Genomic DNA, 15346 nt, shown 5'->3' on the forward strand with positions numbered 1-15346 from the left:
AGAAATTTACTATCTTTAAGAAAGCTGAGGTCCTCAGTCAAAAGCCTTAGCTGTTGCCATGGATATACAAACTATTAATACACAACATTGCTCAATCTGTAGCAAAATCACAAAAACTAGCAACACTGCAACTTTTGCACAATGCTGACTTCTCACTCGCAGAGAGGCAATAAATTATCAGGTGCCAAGTTACTGCTTGGACAAAGAAACAAGGTTCTGGATAAGTCATAGGGCAAAAGCCACAATCCATTCTAAGGTAATAGTGAAAAGTTCACACCATCTGATAAAACATTATAGGTTTTAGACCAAAGAATTCCAGTAACTTCAGTCCAATTCTGTTGTACATACTGCTACACACACTGGCAATATTAAATCTTAGAAAAAAAATTCAAAGATTGAACAAACTGTGAAATTACACTACAGTCCTGCTCATGACAGACGTTCTGTCAGGACCTGACTGAAAAATGGATGGGACAGTAGTCAATGCATTGCCTCTACGTGATTTTGCATATAGTCGGTGACCAAAAGCCTTACATCTCCAGTACTTCACCTTAATGGTACCACTGCTGAATATTTTTGAGGAAGAACCAGTATTGCTCCTATATGGTAAAAATATTTTTATGTGTCTTGATTTTATAAGTAGTATTTTCATGACTTTACAGCTTACAGCCCTCAGACAGAATTAATGGGAGATGACGTGTTATTAAGACAAATAATTTCACCTAGGAAAGATCACAGTAAAAATATAGGAAAAAACAAGGTTTTCCAACACTACTTTCTTCAGACAGAACTAGATTAACTTATTTAATACAACCTGATGTCTGTGCCATAATCCTATTTTGCCAGAGGAACAAACTAGTTATTATAATCACTGAGGATTAGCTTTAAAGACGATCTTGTTTAAACAATCAAAATCACAGCACACCAGTCTACGCTCCCACAGCACCTGATGCCCCAGCAGAGTTCTAGCGAGGCAAGGAGCAGAAAAAAAAAAAAAAAAAAAAAATCACACTGTGAGCAAACAGCTGCACCAGAACCTGACTCCCAGTGTAAGCACAGCACCAAAAAGCCCTATTCGTTAAACAGCTTCTAAGGGTAATTATAAACCTTCTTGATACTCATTTCCAGGAGTAAAGAAATACTTGCTTCTGATAACTTGGATTATGAACTTCTTCTGGAGGTTTACTCTACTGGGACATGCCACTATAATTGGCAAGCTGTTATTCATCCATTATCTCACTCCCAGAATAGTGCACCGCTATCATTCATTTTCCATTCTGCTCTTTGCTTCATAGATTTATACCCAGCCCAATCATCTTTGACTTTACTCATTTCTTTTTTGAGGTGGGGTAGAGGGGATGAGAAGGAGAACAACTTATTTTGGTTTAGTTCCTCTCTAGCAACCATGGACTTTTGTAGAGAGAAGAGGTATTTTGATAAGTAAACCAGAGCCTGCTCTGTAATCGGACTCAGCCTGCACATTTTGAGATAGTTTCTCCTTTGCTTGCAACGATATACACACACCAACAGAAAGCAAATTAGGGTAATGACTAATTGACCCCTTGTCACTAATCAAAGGCTATCTGTTAAAATACTCTGGTTTTAAAACCAACACGTCTCTCTCATTTTCTACCTCAAAATAAAAGAAAGAGCAAAACAAACAAAAACATCAGAAGATGGGGTGAAAGGAATTTCAAGTAATACTGTTCAAACTTCACAGTTGAAAAAATTATTCTAGCAGCTGGGAACAGTCACATATTGCAACCCATGCTCTATCAAGTCAACAACCAACTGTAATCTTGGACTGTACTTATGCAGAAGAACTTATACACCCCAGAAGTGTCATTTTCTGTAGACAAATGCACTGTAACAGCAGCTGTACATCCTCACCTGCTTCACAGGAAAACAGAGTAGGAGAGGGCTGCTTCTAGTGCAGACATCCACACAACTTGATCCCAGGTGGGCTTTCAATAGGAAAAATTTGTGAGTGGACACGAGCAGCCTGCTCTACCAGAGCAGCTTGCTTGGGCCTATTACCTTTGCAACGAGTACACAAGGAGACATATGCCTGAAATATAATTAAGAAAGCGAAGTATGACAGATGATTTCAATGGCAGGTTGCCATAATGAAAATAACTGATCTAGTGGGACGTGTCCCTGCCCATCACAGGGGGTTGGAACTAGAAGATCTTTAAGGTCCCTTCCAACTCAACTATTTTATGATTCTATGATAACTTGCCCAGGCTCAAGTCTGTTCCTGAGGGACTTTTGGAAAAGAGGATAAGTCCAAGCAGTCTATCACAGAGATGAACTGCTTGGTAGAAGACCTGTTGAGGTAGTAGTCAGTGGTATCACAGATTCAGTCAAGTTACAATAGCACTTGAAAGGGTGCATACTATTTGTCCACAGACTATTTGTACACAGTCCAAACAAACAGCAGGGGTATGAAGAGCCTACTAAGATCACCCTGAGTGGGATACAATATTAACAACCACAGAGGTAAAAAACAGCTACCTTCCTAGAAATGGTTTGTTACAGCAGGTGTCCTTGTCTACTTTCTGCAAAGGCAATGGAGCTAAGCAAGCTGCCCTGACAAGTCTGGTTAAATAATATCCTCATAGAAACATGGCTGATGAGCGTTAGATGAAAAAGCAACCCTCTCCTGCATTCTTCATGTATTAGACTGTCCTGCCATCAGGAGAGAACTTTGCTCTGAAACTTGGAACTGAATGCAGTTTTTTTTGCAATTTCCATCTCTCCAGTTCACGGTTATGCCTCTGCCCTGTTCCAACTCACTTGTGCTGATCTCTGCTTGACCAGCTGTTCTGCTACTACCCTTTCACTCATCTCTGCAGTCTGCATCTCCTTCCCCTTCCTCTTCCTCACCACGGAGGTGGGCTCACAGCTCCCTAACAGGGTGCAGCTCTAATCTGAGTTCAGACTGTAGCGAAGGTATATGTAGAAGAAAGCTATCAGAAGCCTCTGACTCTTCAGTATGACTATGGTAGACCCTGATCATGTAACCCACTGACCTGGCCTCCAACTTCCTGATTTGATTTCTTGTCTTCAGATCTGCTTCCTCACCAGGAACTTGCTAGCAGTCTGAGCACTTGCAGGAGCCCAGCTGCCCTCCCTGGAGACCAGCCTGCCCCTTCAGCTCCCAGTTGACAGGCTTCTAACAAAACTGGTCCTGACAGCGGGGTGCTGAAGCTCTTACCAGGCTTCCCCTGCCTCATCTTTTTCCACGTTGCTTGTATTATCTTTGCTTTTGGCAATCTAAATTAAGCAAATTAACTGCACTGGCAATACCTGAGGTGCTGTTTATGTATCTCCTTCAGTATTATTAACCAAGTTTATTAAAAGAAAGTAATTATAACACTGATTTTCAGAGTTTGTCAGTGAGTGTTCTCCATGTTTCAGAAAACTGTAAAGGATAATCAAGAAAGAGTATAAACCTAAGTTTATAAGATAAATTAAAAAAAGCCAGAAACAATTGCTGTTTTTCCATATTCTCAATTAAAATATTTTCTCAGGCCTTTGTACTCACAGTTCCTTGGTGGAGATTCCTTTCATTCAATAACAAAGCCCTAAGTGTGGCAGAAATAATGCTTGTAAATCCTGTGCAACTAGTCTGTACAAGAGAAAGACTGAGGTTGCACATTAGGATTCCACTTGCATCCACTTTTATTTTAAGGCTCCACTCTGCTTCTTGCCACCCTTTTATGGCTTTTAATGGATAAGTGCACTCCTTTCAGCTCTGGCCACACACTGAAGCAGGTTGGTGTGTGATATGTGAAAACACACATTTCAGTTTTAAATACAATACTTATTATCTTGTTCTTATTAAAAGTGTGGTTCCATGTACCTCTGAAAATTTGCACAGTTGAGGAACAGCCCTCTACAAGGAGGAGCAGGAACCTCTTACCTACATCTGCCACTGCTGGATCTATAACAGGGAACAATGAGTTGGACTTAACATTGTATGCATATCTAAAACACAGTTTTGCTCATTATCAAACCTGACTGAAAAATACACCTACTGCCTCTTTAAACGGTGCTTAACAAAAAAGACTAGTACTTCACAACATGAGTTTTAATCAAAAGAAGCTAACGTGTTAAAGTTACAATTTAAAACTAAAACTCTCCACTTTTCTGTAAATCTCCATTTCTTTTAATACGGTCCTGGGCAGAAACCTGCAGTCAGCCAGCTCAAGAATAGATCCCACGTTAATGCAGAAAAAGCGCTGTAGATGGTGTAAAATCTCAAGGTTCTGCTTTTCTCTCCCAAAAGAGGCATCTAAACTTGATACATTTTAGAATTAACAAATAATATCCCAGCTTCCTTCTTCTAGCCTCTTAAATGGAACCGAGATGGCAAGCAATTGATGGGTTTTCTTCACATATTCAAAAGGAGAAAAACTACCACACCACATGCAAGTTACCAGACAGGCAGAAAAAAATAAAAATAATTTAAGGAAAAAAGCTTCAAAATACAGTACCAAGAGATCTATCCTGGAGTTTACAACACTTTGAAATGATGCATCCAATTACAAATGTGCGTATTTATGAAATATAGCATTAGCAATTTTAAACGTTTTGTATCAGATAACATACGTTAAATAACAATTTATCTAAAATGGTTTCTCACATTTTCCTCAGAACATAAATATCTCCAAGAATACTAATAAATATAATCAAAGAGGAAAATTTAAACTCTTAACTCCTACACTAAAAAGTATACATGACCACATGCCAAGAAGTGAGACAGATCAAAGAGTTAAAAGTGTTTTTCCTCTACTCCAATAACAAGAAGACTTTCTAGATGTAGCAAGTAAACTAAGTTTTAAAAACTATCGTGGAGAAAATTCATTACCCAATTCAGCAGACATAATTATTACATATCCAAAGCAAGATAATGCCAAGTAAATTCTTTTTCCATTCCATCCAAAATTTCTGCTTCGTGTTGATATAAACTCATGTTTAAATTTAGAAAACGAAACTTTGCAATTATTATTGCTGCAACAAAAACTCAGCTATCCACTACAATTAATCTTGCAGTAAAACATGCACCTACATGTTAAGTGAGCACCTTAACTCCCAGACTTTTAGCATGCACGCATGTGTTGAAAGGTAGAGAAAGTAGCTAAAAAGCAGTTTTTGAAATTCACACAAATGAATCTTTCCTAAATTCTATCCTAGACCGGAAATATACCTAACAAAGTTTATTAGCTTTCCTATCTACATGAACACTTATACTTTTTACATCAACTATTGCATTCTAAAATCTTCAGAAATCCAAGAAGTCAACAAATGGCTATGATGGTCTATAGGAAGTAACGCAAGTTATTTCTGCATCCAAATGCATCTGAAGTCTATTTAGGAGAAATTTTAAGAAAGTAGCCATGAGTCTTAAAGCTGGTTTGCTTGATATATCATCTGCCTTACCTTTTAAGGGACAACTAACTATTTCATAACAACAACTTGCTCCTTTAAGATGCCACTATCTAGCACATCCAGATATCAAGAAACATCTTATTGCTTTTCAGCTTCAGCTACAGGTACTCAGCACTTCACACCCTAACAATTATTTATATTTTTAAGCTCTTCTACTAAACTCCTTGGTTAAACTGAAACTTACCATGATGTTAGCCTTTGATCACTCATTTCCATACCTATATTAAATTCCCTCTCTTATGCTAGCACTAGTATCTGATCAAACAGTCAACATAGCTTCAAACTGGTCCAGCCTAAAACTAAGCTAAATATTGTTTCATTCGCTAAATAAACTAGATTTGTTTCACCATATGGCTGCTCAAAGCTGTACTGGCACAGAGGAAAGGGAAACAGTGAATCACTAGGTTAGACATCTTTTGGCAATAGCGCCATTTCATGCTGACCTATACCATGTGTTAGATTACAAACAGAGAACAAAACTCAGAAAAAATGAGATTCAAATTCATGCTCAAAGAAACAAGCATTGTAGCTACTACTTCAAAAGTCTCCTTCATATTTAAATGAAATACTGTCCCATGCATTGCTGTGTCTCATGGGACAAATAAAATTTCTGGACAGAATGAGGTTGTTTATATACATTGTTCCGGATTCATGGATCAGCTTCTAGATATGAAAACAAACCCAGAACTCAGCCATAGAGTCAACAGGAAACTCAAACAAAATGTAAAGCATGAGAATATACATACCTGATGCACTGCTAAGTAGTAATCAACCTATCTATCAAATGACACGTTAATTAGCATGAACTGACACCGTTTTAATATGATCCTCAGTACAGATACTTATACAAGGGTATTCTCCTAAATAAATAATATGAAATTATGACATTTTTATGCAAGAATGATTAATACCAATAGCAATCATTTGTAACTCTTAGGAGTTGTACAAGTGTACCAAATGGACATATATAAAAAAAGATTAGGACAGTTCCTAACAGCAGTACCCAAGAATAGGTGACAGGTGTTTCAGAAAGATAGTATTTAATCTGTCACTTAATTATCCATCTCATACAGAAATACAAACATAAATAAAACATTTTAAAAATATTTAGTGAGGGGCATAATTTTTTTCCCAAGTTGATTGCACAATCCTTGATTTGTGCAGCTGCGGTTGTGCTTCTGATGCTGAGATTTCCCAGCGCGGGTGACTCATGCAGTTAAATTATTCTGTACAGCTTTTGTGAAGAGTGGACCATTTGAATGCCTGAAGAATAGAGCAGGCAATGCACTTCACTGGAAAGCATCTTTGAAAAGAAAGAAGTGAGACTTCACATTCACATTTCTATAATATGTGAGAGTAGGAACATTTTAGGCTCCAAATCTGCATGACAGTCCAAGTAAAAAATGATCAGACAACCAGATCTTCCTCCCTGCCTTCCCCTACTTCCTTCACCTAGCAGTCCTGCATATCATTCCAAAGACCAGAAAGTGATAACAAAAGAAAAAAGAATGAGGTAGCAGGAAAAACAGGAAAAAAAAAGGAAATGCTAGGGGATGCTAACTTTAGCGTACTGAAAAAAGATGTAGCAAAACATCCTTCTGTATTAGCATGCTTACTGTTATGTTCATAACACCAACAAGATTTAACAAAAGTATAAAGACTGACTTTTCTAAAATTCTGGCATCTGTCAGTGGATCCTTCAGTTTTTCCCTCCAGTACAACTACCTGTTATAGAAAGAGCAAGTTTATATATTAAATAAAAACTCAATACCATAAATACAAGATACCAAACTCTTGCATTGCACTATTCCTTAATTTCATTACACAAAACACTAGAGTTACTCTTTTGTCAGAACTTTCTATGTAACAATCCAGCCTCAACTGAAATTACAGTGATTGCAAAGCCTGAGATAGACGACAAGTCCTTCATATTACACAGACAAGAAGCACCTTCACAGGAAAAGGAAAAAAATAAAATAAAAAAAATTTTCAATTGGTGCAGAGAGGAAATGTCTTAATTGTTGTCTTGGCTAAAGAATGGACAAAACCAAGGCACAAAGACTTTCCTTTTTTTGTTCCTGGAAACTCTCCTCAAAACACTTCGTAACCACTTTACCACGAACGTTAGGCTTCTTTCGCCACCCTGCTATGAACAAGAAATAAAAGGAAATGGAACATCAGCTATCATTTAGTCAATAACTGGACTTACTCAGGCAGGAAAGATGGTGCATTATTTTAACTAAAGGAATATAGTACTGCACAAACTATGCAGAAAAAGCAACACGGCAATAGAAAAAAAAGTATATAAAGTCAACTCTACATTTTAAGTAATTTTATTGTAATCATTCTGCATATACCTTCTTATAGATATGAAAGTAAAAAAGGAAGAATGTCTTAAGTATTCAAATTTTAGAGGACTGAACATAACTTAATTTCTGAACATTTACTTTTCAAAGGAGAATTATAGTCTGAAGTAGCACAGTAACATTTAACCAATTGTTTTTTTAGCATTCTGTGTTTCTAAAACATTATCAATTTATATATAAATCAAATTTTCTCAAATTCTTTCTTCATTTCCCTGCACAGCAGCAGCATGCACTCCTCTTCCATGGCTGGCTACTGATACAAGCAGAAACCTTCAAAGCTTGGTGCTGACTAAGCGAGTCCAGAAAACCTACTGAATTCACCTTCTGAGGGTCACCAGAGAAGCAGAAAAAGCAGACCAACAAATTCCTTGTTTCCATGGATCAGTATGGTCTTCAAAATGTTGGGCCCAGTCAATTTAACAGCTAATTAAGTCAGTTAATTAAGATGACAATATTACTATTCAAGCTTTGGGAAAATTTTAAATGAAGGCTTCCTGGACCCTGCAGACTAATTCAACACCCTTAGCAAAAATTCTGTCAATTATGTCCCATTCCCCCAGCTCTTTCAAAAATATTTTAAGATCACAATATTGACTGAAAGACATAAAACATACCATAATTGAGGAATTTTTAAGCAAAGTTTTTTAAAGCTCTGCTGCCACCGTATTTGAGATAAGAATTTTCAAGGTTAGGTTATTGGGGAAAAAAAGGTCACAAATTCAGCTCCTTTTTGTAGTCTTGAAAATTCATATTCTGTCCTGATGCTCCCGTATAAACTTTAAAAAGTTACATATGAGTCCTTGAAATTATTTATGTCAGAACTATTAGCCTCCTTTACCATCTACAGTACTTAACACAAAATCATATCAACTGCTTGGAACCACACTCACTATGCTTACATGACTGCAAACACTCTTCCTCTACCTTTTTCTCTTTTACCACTTCTCAAGCTTTTCTTTCACAGAATGACCAGACCACGCTATTTCTACCTACCAAGACATGCCTCTGTATGCTTACTTCTCGCTGCTCTTTCTTGCCCCTCAGGCCTTCTTCTGTGTACTCTCAAGTTCTCAACACCTCCCAAATTAGTACCACCATATTTTATTTGCAAACACTGAGAAGCTTCCTTTCCAGGTCATTACTGAAGATACTAAAATTAGCACTGCTTAAAGACCGCCATCTCAACTAGCAAGCAGAATCTAGTAAAAAATAAAGTTGCACTACATGTATTTTATAATCAGTATTTTAAACCAAAGTGGTTTAAATGTGGGAATTCACCCCTTATAGGCTCTTTTCCTACTTTATTAAACAGAATCTGACTTAGATCATCCAGCACTTAAGTCCTGAAAAGTAACATTAAGAAAATATTTATAAAGCCATTACAGCTATTCCAATTTTCAACTTACAAGTTGAAATCAGTATTCCAATTTATCAGTTATCAAAAAGTAAAACTATAATCAGGTTTTTCTTTCAGTGACAATTCTCTTCTCATAACACGGTGAATATGGTTTCAATGACCTTGCTAGAAGCCTATTTAACACCGGTATCAAGGAAGGGGATTCCAAAAGCTACCCATATTCAATCCTGAAACTAATATAAATTATATGTTGATGCCACATGCTTCAAGGCTTGAAACAGTTTAGTTAAGCCTCACACATTAACAAATATACAAACAGCATGAGAATGAAATACACACTTCAACATAACAGCTCGCAACACAATATTACTTAACGTAATGAGACCTCTTTATTCTCACATATTGACTCCCATCATTTGTCTTCATTCTAAACTGAGTTTTGTACTGCCTTAATGAGGCCTCTTCGTTAGCTGAAGTGCTACATACACATGTGGGAGTAATAACTGGACTCCTCCTCCTGTATTAGCATGCTTGCTGATGTTATGAGCATAACAGTAAGATTTAACAAAAGTAAAGCCTTACTTCTCCTAAATTCTGGCGTCTGTCAGTGGATCCTTCAGTTTTTCCCTCCAGTACAACTACCTGTTATAGAAAGCTGCTATGTGAAGCAGCTAGGTACTGAATTTTGACTTTTACTTAATGCATTGTTTCTTTGCTAAAGTGCTACATACACATGTGGGAGTAATAATTCCTCTTTTAGAAAGGATTATAGAAATTGAATGGAGAGATACTTAGGCCTAGGAGAATTAAATACACTAACTTTTATAATATGTTTATGCTACTTACAACACCAGGGAATACTGAAAAAAAAAACCCCAATTTAAATAAGTGTGCAAATAACAGCTTGAAAAAAAAACACTAGCTTTAATAAAAACAATAATGCCGATACTTGGGTTGCTACAACCTTAGATTTTTTTTTTCAATTATTTTATTGAAGTGCTGTTTTGAATGTCTCTATCAATAGAAATCTTACTTGAACCTTGGAAATTTTCTGGAAAAAAAGCTGAAAGTGAAGGCCGAGATTCTACACAGACCTAGTAAACAAGAAATTATAACTGAGTTTAGTCCTAATCATTGGCTTAGACACACAGGACATCATATCAGTGTGTGCAAATTTTTTTAAACCTCTGAACTTAAAATTACAGAGGGCGTGTGGAGAGAACTCTTAAAACTTACTTCAAGATAAAATGAGTTAACATCAGCAACCACTTATTACTTAAATTTTCAAAACCTTAACAAGTGCCACCTACAACATCAAGTTTGGAAAAAAGTCTGTCTTGACTCATGACAGCTCAATGCACAGAATGATCATAAGAACCGCAAACACCTATGAAAACCATCTCTCATTTTCTTTCTTGTTCCCAGTGACTACAAAAAAACACTGGACTTGGGCTTTTTTTTAATGCAGATGCAGCTCAAGAAAAACATGTAGGGTATGAAGTATACAAATTTCAGAATTCTGTATAAGAACTATGCCATGAAAGAAATTGGAAGATTTCTATTTTTAACAATTTAAGAATATAAGCAGAGAGTAAAAGCAGATTAAACAATCAAAATTTCAGAAGGCAGTTATAATTTAGCATGTGATTTACAGTGACTTGCAGTATTCATCTGCTTGACAGTCTGTATTAACACAATTTGCAAAGAATCATGGCATTTTGAAAGCTGTAAATACACAGAAATGTATGTATCTATTCTACAAATCCAGTCATATCACAGATGTTCATTGCCCTCATCTACTGACCTGTAACCAGAGTGAACAACTTTGGCTAGGTCTCCATTAGCAAATAATCTGGAGCAGCAGCAACGGATCAGCAGATCAAAGCCACTGGTGTTAACACTCCTGTGCTAACTGTTCAAGAGGGTTTATTTTGAAACAGATTTTAGCTGGTCTCCAGAAACAACCATCACACAGGATATTCAAAGTTTTCCAAGGATTTAATAATTGGTTCAGACCTGTATGTCCCCAGTAGAGACAAAAGAGCACTTTGCATCTGCAGCAGAACTTAAAATCTTATTTTCTGGGAAAGAAATGTAGTTTGAGCAAGTATATGGTATGGGGAGATAACTGAGAGATTTTGTCCAAAACACGACTAATGATCCAAACCAAAATTGCAATGCATACAGTGGAATTGTATCCTACCTTTCCAAACGAGACTGACCGAAGCAGGTGTCCTCTCACAAAACAGAATACTTGAGGGTACTGAAAGGTTCTACAAACATTCTCTATGTTTCTATTCTTAAGTCCTCATCACAATTTAAAAAAAAAAAAAAAAAAAAAAAAAAGAGAGCGAACATAATACATGGCAATTTACTGGCTACCACAAAAATAATTTATTTACCCTATTCCAGAATTCAGCACAAGACATAAAGCTGTATATCCCTGTCACTTTGGCTTCATTTCTCTTTGCTTCATGCCTTCAATCTATCTTTATGTCCTTTTTTCACCCCTTTACATATTTTACTTCTTGTTTTCCCCTTATTTCTTTCAGGTTTTTCTCTCATTTACTTATTCATTTCCTCCTATCAACTCTGCTATTAAATACAGCAAGAGAAAACTGAAGATTCTCGCATCTCTGAACTTTGAGAGAAAGCTGTCCTTTTTGGTTTTTATTTGGAAATTGAGATGGTGCAGACTGAGGCAGGTGCGTAAATACTACCACTGTGACTTAACTTGCACTAACTCAGACAACATTTAAAAGGGCTAAAGATGAGCATGTGTTTGTTTCAATCATTCAAACTGATCTCTAAATCTCGTCCTAAGCAACTGCGTGAATTGAGAAAAAGCAGATTAACGACACAGGAATATTAGTATACTATAAGACTGAAATTAGCCTAGTTCTAAACATCATCTCAGAGAACAGTCACAGGCACACCACAAATGCTAAGGGAAACTAATTAAGCAACTTATTTTATGAAAGAACTTCATTATAGAAACACTAGATTAAAAATATATTTGCCATATACACAGCTTTTTACCTCAGGAGTAAAGCCAGGAACATATTGCTTAATCTTCGCCTCTTTTATTTATCTTTCTGATCTATGTCATTTGTTTATATAATAATTTAATCTTCTAGATTTTAGGTTAAAATGCCAGTTTCTCTTAGCATTGTAAATTACAAACAGGATTTTGTCACACCGTTAACTCATTAATTGCTTAGAATAATCAAAATATTCAGACTCACCTAGTTTCACTGATATTCAATACACAGCATCCAAGTGATTTTCCAGAACAGTTTTGCAAATGAAAGAACGGGCTTCACTCTGCATTTGCTAAAGTTCAGATGAAAAGAAAATCAGATCTCTTTAAAGCAATTCCTATGGAAAAGCTGTCTTCAAGGAAAAAACAAACAAACCACAAAACAATAAGATACAAACTGCCACATACATAAACTGAAAATTCTACGTATAGTTACAACCCTTTTCATTTTAGAAGCTTCCTTCTGTGTGGACCTAGGCTCCAAAGTAAATCCCAGAGTTTGTAAGTAACTGTTGTTTTAGTAACAAAAAAAAAAAAAAATCAGTTAGCAGTAGTTTTCATCAACATTAAATACAACTTATTCCATTCTTTTAAACCCTATCAAGCAATTACAGAATTTTAATATGAATTCAGTACTACACTTTTAATCCATAAAAATTTAAGATGCAATAAATCATTCAATTTACTTCTATACTGAACACAAATTCCATATTCCTGTAACCCATGAACACCAAATGCTCTTGGGTCACTTCAACACAAAAAACAACCCCAAAATATTTGAAAAGAGAGTTGAGTGCAGTCCTATAAGAAGCAAATGGAAATGTTAAAATCATTCTCCACACTATACATTCTAGTTTCAACAAAAGAAAGTAGAATTAGAAGTCTTCAGCCTGCCTTGTAAGTCTGTCATCTGTTTCGTAATTTGAATCTCTAGAGAAACAAGGTGGTGATTTCTACCACACAGCACCTCTCTCTCCTTCCTGTCTGGCACAGAGTATACATTTGCTTTGGTTAGCAACTCCACTACTTTATTTCATTAATTTAGGTCAACTCTTCTGATCCAAGTGTAAAACCTAGAATAATCTGTTAGCTTGCTCAGAAACAACCTCTTTATTTCCCTTAAATATCAGTTTTGAATCAGGAGAGCATTTTCAGATTATTAGCTTCGTATACCCTTTTAGGTAAGTTTTCATTTAATGAGCTGTAAGTTTTCTTCACTGTGATAGGCAGAGCAGACCCAACAATAACAACCAAGTGAATGAACTGCCCTATGACACTATATTTCCTGGTTCTTGTGGTTGGGCTCCTATTGTTACGCTGCTACTCCTTATTCATCACACTTCTACAGCAGGCATATAAGAACAAATTTGAATAAGAGAGTGGTTGGACTTTACTGTTCTCCTGGGTAAATGTGTTTTTGCACAAGTGGTGACACAGGCACATTCCCAGAGAAGCTCAGAGGCACTACTGTAAGCACTCACATACGCTCAAGTCAGAGAGAAAGAGTACAACATGTTTCAAATCTCTCTTCTCTTCTGTTTCTACAAATCAGTGTCATAAGTATTTTCTATTTAGTTACTTGCTTTACAACAAGTTTCAAATCTCTCTTCTCTTCTGATTGTACAAATCAGTATCAAAAGTATTTTTTATTTAGTTGCTTTCTATACTTCGGTGAGACAAGGGTTAAGAAAAAATTATAAAGAGATGACTATATAAGTAAATGCAAAAGTTCTGTACCTTAATAACAGTTTTAAGCAAGATTTTCAGCACAACTTGGAAAAAGCTCTGAGGAACAAACGCAAGTAGAAGGACTCATGAAATGTAAAGGTGAAGGAAAACAGTCCGTGAAGAGACAGTAAATAAAGCTGGACTACACACTAGAAAACCAAAATTCTTAAGAAAACAAAGGAGATCTTCATGGGCTAAAAAGGCTACTTGAAAAGCAACACCAAAGATGCACAGCAGGCATAAGTTTTCAGGATGCTCAAAAAGAAGTCTTTCATAACTTTTAACCACACATGGAATGCACTGTTCAAAACAGTATCTTTTATTATGATCTGTTCTGAACACAGGAGCAGCAATAAAAAAACCTCAGGGAACAGACAAAAAGTTCTATCAAAAATGTGACAAACACACTACTGAAGCAGCACTGGAAGGACGGAATTAACAGTAGAAACAGGGACATTGGGTTAAGGAAAAGCACAAGAAAGTCTCCTTGCTCAGCTCTGTCTGATTATGACTAAAAGGATCCGGAATACACCTATCTCATCAGATTTGAACAGATTAAATGGATTTAGGCAAATCATTGAACTGGTACAAACTGTATTTTCAGAACTCTACGATGATGCCTAATCTAAGAGTTTGGGATGGAAAAAAAATAGCCTGATATTGCAGCATAACAGTTTACATTTTCTCCTAAAACACTGAGTGCCTTCTCTAAGACATGCTGGTGCTTTCTCTTCCCAGTGGCAAGATTCTCACTGCATTTTGAATCAAGAAAACAGTACAGAACTTTCCTCCCCTTCATCTCATTCTCAGAAAAAGGCTGACTTCTGGTAAAGTTTTAGCTGAAGCAGATGTATAATGCAAAGAACTACTGCTCAATGATTTAAGTCTTGCTAAATCACAAGCAACTAAAACCAGAATCTCAGAATACAAACTGTGAAGCATCATTAACTACAAGTACTGCTACCTGTAACTCCATTCACTTTCCTTCATGCATGACCAAACATCCTCAATGCATGATAAACCATCAGAAACATAGGAAGGCTTTCTGCCAGCGAGAAATAATCCCGTTTCAGCAAGATTGGCACAATGTCTGATCTACCTAAACAGGTCAGTTTCTTGGCCTTTTTTGACTCAGTCAAAAAACCAAAAGAACAGCTGAAAAAGTTTGTAGTAATATCTACTTACAAAGAAATAGCACACATATACGTGAAGACTACAGGGGGACATACACATGATCCTCAAGATACATCGAATCAAAACCTCTTTATTGCTCATAAGACAAACCTTAAACAAACTACCCTGTCTGTCGTTCACTTCTCTTTGCATGACCATGGACTACAAAGCAATCAGTAACCTTACTGCAAGATAATAAAATCTGTATCTCCTGTCCCATCTTCAGCT

General features: G+C 36.4%; 1 protein-coding gene across 9 annotated transcripts in view; it reads right to left on the reverse strand.

Annotated features, from left to right (window-relative positions):
- The window catches only part of CLOCK (clock circadian regulator), a 61997-nt gene that overhangs the window by 36348 nt on the left and 10303 nt on the right, over positions 1-15346 (reverse strand). For 3 of the 9 annotated variants that reach the window (XM_054064518.1, XM_054064527.1, XM_054064520.1), the window contains exon 3: positions 12423-12570. The exons of 1 other annotated variant lie outside the window; for it this stretch is intronic. The gene's annotated coding sequence lies outside the window, so the exon portion shown is untranslated. Of the gene's footprint in view, positions 1-11380; positions 11483-12422; positions 12571-15346 lie in introns of those variants that run through there. 5 more of the 9 variants (XM_054064519.1, XM_054064523.1, XM_054064521.1 and 2 more) reach the window with 3 other exon arrangements.

Source organism: Cuculus canorus, chromosome 4 (assembly GCF_017976375.1).
Source record: "Cuculus canorus isolate bCucCan1 chromosome 4, bCucCan1.pri, whole genome shotgun sequence".
NCBI lineage: Eukaryota > Metazoa > Chordata > Aves > Cuculiformes > Cuculidae > Cuculus > Cuculus canorus.